The sequence below is a fragment of the Pyxicephalus adspersus genome, chromosome 4, assembly GCF_032062135.1.
Source record: "Pyxicephalus adspersus chromosome 4, UCB_Pads_2.0, whole genome shotgun sequence".
NCBI classification, from domain to species: Eukaryota; Metazoa; Chordata; class Amphibia; order Anura; family Pyxicephalidae; genus Pyxicephalus; species Pyxicephalus adspersus.
Window position 1 is genome coordinate 90,415,074 of NC_092861.1, and position 4,364 is coordinate 90,419,437.

Below are 4,364 nucleotides of genomic sequence, written 5' to 3' on the forward strand. Positions count from 1 at the left end.
CCCTGCATCCATTGCCACAGCCAAGCTGAATATGAAGGAGGAGGGGCTGACATGAGCACATGTAGTCACAGGGACAAGCAGGCCTGTCTCTTCACAGTTCCCTTTTTCTGACTATTTACTGACAATCACCCTTCTGTTAACCACTTACTAGTCTGATGGAAATGAATCAGCTCTGCATGTGTCGTCTCCATACATGATCAGGCATGTAAACAAACATTAAAAGTATTAAGATTACAACAGTAGTTTTATTTATTTTATCTTGGTTCCGAGTGCTGCTCACTAGGTTTAGTATGGGCAGATTGTTTTTCCAACAATCAGATCTAAGACCGATTGTAAGAGCGTGCCTTATTGCCCTGTGAATAGATTCATAAGTATAGATCAATCAAAAGTGCACAAGCTTTTATCGCATGTATGAATGATCCAATACGTCCGATTGGAATTCTAATCACTGTCTATGATCAGTCTGGGAAAAACAATTGGAAGGGCAGAATCTTGTACATGTGTACATGTGTGTACATGTTGTTACATCTTATACATGTGTGTGCAGTGTTTTGGGACTTCCAAATGATTGATTACCAATTGGATTGGAATACCCAATTGGCAGCAATCTTCTGCTTTTGTGTGCATTAGACTTTTTTCTTAGAAATGTTTCATGCATTGCAAATGCCTTCATCCCAGACTCAGTAATCTTTACTGCAACCGTCCTAAAGTCCTACATAACCTGGATAGAAATGCTGGGATTTGTAGTCCACCTACTTCTAAATAACAAATGCTGGGACTTGTAGTCCTACAGGCACTTGGGGCTTGTAGTTTTCTGGACTCTGAATAATAATTCAGGGAATTGTAGGCATATAGTTACTAAATAACTAAGACTTGTAGTCCCCGAGACATTGGATAGCGATTCAGGGACTAACTGTCTCACATACATCCAATCATAATGCTGGGACTTGATCATGATTCTGAGACTTGTCCAACAGACAGTGGATTGTGATGCAGAGACTTGAAGTCTCACAGACATTAGACTAGAATGCTTGGACTTACAGTCCTACAAATATTGTGTTGCTGTGTTTGGATTTGCAGCCATACAGATTTTGGACCAGGTTGCTGAGACTTGTAGTCTAACAGACATTGGATCACAATGCTGGCACTCACATTCCTCCCCTATTATTTTCCCACATATTTCTCACTGTAAATAACATAGCCATGTTTTTCACCCCACAGGCACACTGTCTAGGTACCACTCAGAACAGTTCTGAAACTGCTTAAGAAAACCATTTTTAAATGCCTAAAATCAATTTTAATTGATTCTATGGAGAAGCTTGGTAAAGCAAACCACCCCTGGACTTGGTTCAAAAAAGGAAAGACCAATAGAGAGAGGAAGAGCTGGGTTCTTCTAGAAAATTATCTTTACTACCCTCGGTCGAAAGGTCTTTACTGCACTATCAACATCCATTACCGAACATCACATCAGACCTGATAAAAGTCTGGGACACATTAACTAGTGTAGGCCACATCCCAACCAAATTAGGCCCCATGACGCCAATTTTCGATACCCCGCATTTCTTACCGCTTTTGGTTCTACCACTATGGTAGTCAAAAATTTCCTTACATGGTCACCTGAGGACAACAGGCACGCACATAATATGCTTTAGAACGAGTGCCTTCCCCCCATCTTTCTTTGATTCCTATGTACCCAAGTGTCCCCTTTTGTATCCCCCAACCTCAACACAGCATCCTCAGGTAGGAACTGCACAGCCTTCAAGCTCATGGTTAGTTCGAGTGAGAGGCTTAAGCTGCGTACACACTGCCAATTTTTGTCGTTGGAAAGGATCTTTCACGATCCTTTCCAACGACAAGGGAGTGCACGATGCATGAACGGTGCTGTACATACAGCACCGTTCATGCTCTATGGAGAGGGGAGGGGGAGAGCGACGGAGCGGCACCCTGCTGCGCGCTCTCCCCTTCACTTTCATTACGATCGGCTGTCGTCCATCGTCCGTGGATCCGGCAGGTCGGTCGTCCGGACGATGGACGACACCGACTGTACACACGGCAGATTTTCGCCCGATAATTGGCCGATGCCGATTATCGGGCGATAAAAATCTGACGTGTGTACGTAGCTTAACTCATGGTATTTCTCAATTGTAAAATATTCTTATCTAAACCTCAGACAACCTACCCATATACGCACATTACTGGGAAGTGGAGATAAGAACATCTATTTCTGCATCAGACTGGGAGAAAACCTTCACTCTAACACATAGGATGGCACTTCCGTGTAAAGCACAATAAATTATAAAATCCTTACCAAATGGTACCTATGCCCTGCTGAGCTCCACCGCATGTTCTTGTCCTTCCCTGACAGATGCTGGCGCTGCCACACCCAAAGGGGCACAATGACACATATATGGTGGGAATGCCCAGAGGTCTGTAGATTTTGGGATAGAATAATCCAACTCTAAAATACTATCACAGGCTCAGATGTACGTAATACTACCCTATTATCTATGATACGAGGATCAATAAGATCAGTAAAGAAGCTTATTCTTCAACATTTTCTCACAGCAGCTAGGGCAGTTATACCTAGACTGTGGAAACAACCAACAGCACCTACTATGAAAAACTGGCTTCTAGAGCTGGAAAAAATCCAGCATATGGAGTGGTTAGTTGTGGAGGATGAGGACCAGACAGAAAAATATAAAAATACATGGTCAGTGTGGGTTTAAAGAATCACCCCAAATCAAACACTATGGTCATGAACGATATGATTAATACTTGGCATTGAGAGCATGGATCTATCCCAAACCCCCCTTCCTACTCCAATGTAGGATAACCACCCCCCCCCTTTTTTTGCCACTTCACCTGTGTACCTTTATTTACTAGGGATGAGCGACAATGCCTCTGGCATTCTCACGAAAATTTCCTCAAACTTCCAATGGTTCTACGAAATTTCGGCAAACCGATTTCGCGAAACCATCGGAAGAGGAAATTAAAACAGGAGGATTCCCAGAGCTCCATTCAGCCCTGGAAATCCTCCTGTTCGCACGATTCCTAGGCACTAGAGGTAATTACCTCTATTACATTGAAAAGGTGCCCAGCAAAAGAGAACCTCCTGACATTGTAATACAAATGATACATTTGTTACAGATATAAATGTATCATTTGTAAGAGATACTTATATTACAATGTCAGGAGGTTCTCCTGTGAGTGAGCCTTCCCCGGGGCACTAGAGGGTAATTAACCTCTAGTGCCCGGGGATCGCAGAGGATTTCAGGGCTGCATCATCATCATGCAGCCCTGCAAATCCTCCTGTTCAGCCAGAGCTGGACCTCTCAGCCATTCAGAAGTCTGTTCTCGCTTACATTTTTGGTAAGGGAGAAATGCCCGATTCGCTGAAGGATCGTAATTAATATTCTTGCTCACTCATCCCTAGTATATACCCTTCCTTCCCCTCACCCTTGAATGTTTGGGGTAAATATGTGGTATAGAGAAGGAATCTCACAACCCAATGTATTGTTGTTTTACTGTAATTTTTTTAAATATGCAATTCTCTCCTCGTCTAAGAGTTTTCTTCTTATTTATCCCCACCCCCGGATTCACATTTCTCAGTTTCTTTTTCCCATTGTAAGGCTAAGTTCAGTTACCGCTTCATCATGCCAGTGAACCTCTGACCTAGGGAATACTCTACAAGTATTATCTACCCACAGCAGTCCTGTTGGTAGCTGAATAGGGTGGCAGTGAGAGTGCAAGCGACTGGTCAGCTGCCAGGAGCTGTGTGGGTTGCCTGTCGCTGCTGCCTATCTGAACATGCCACAAAATGTACTTATCAGTGTTTAAAGTCTGCAATCGATACTGTTGTCTCTGTTTAGATATTCTATATACCTGGAATGGTTGGGTTGGCCCTGCATACTGAAGCAGTTAAGGCATTGTGATTAAGTGCTATCTGCCACTGGTTTACAATTCTCTGACAGGGGGTATGATCTTGGGCAGTGAATACCTAAACCACCTTCCCAACTTCCTTTTAATTCTGTAGCAACAGATCACTTATTATTATTACACCTAAATTATTAACCTCCCAACCGTTAACCCCGTACTTTTTCGTATTAAAAAAAGTTGCAATAATCGATAACCCCGTACTTTTCCCACTCCCCACTTACCTGGTCCCGCTGTGCTCATCCAGCGTCGTGCCCGTATTCCAGCGTCGTCCTCCTGCGTCGATCTCCCTCTCCAGCGTCGGCTGGCGTCTCCTGGTCCCGCTGATCGTCCCGCGTCCTTCTCCTTCCAGCGCCGGGTGCTCTCTGAAACAAGAAGCCGGCCTGCGGAGGAAAAAAAAAGCCGGCCGGCTTCTTGTGCGTGCGTGATGA

At 44.0% G+C, this 4,364-nt stretch overlaps 1 long non-coding RNA gene across 4 annotated transcripts in view; it reads left to right on the forward strand.

Annotated features, from left to right (window-relative positions):
- Positions 1-4,364, forward strand: part of LOC140328982 (uncharacterized) — a 119,723-nt gene that overhangs the window by 34,371 nt on the left and 80,988 nt on the right. The window lies entirely within an intron of this gene.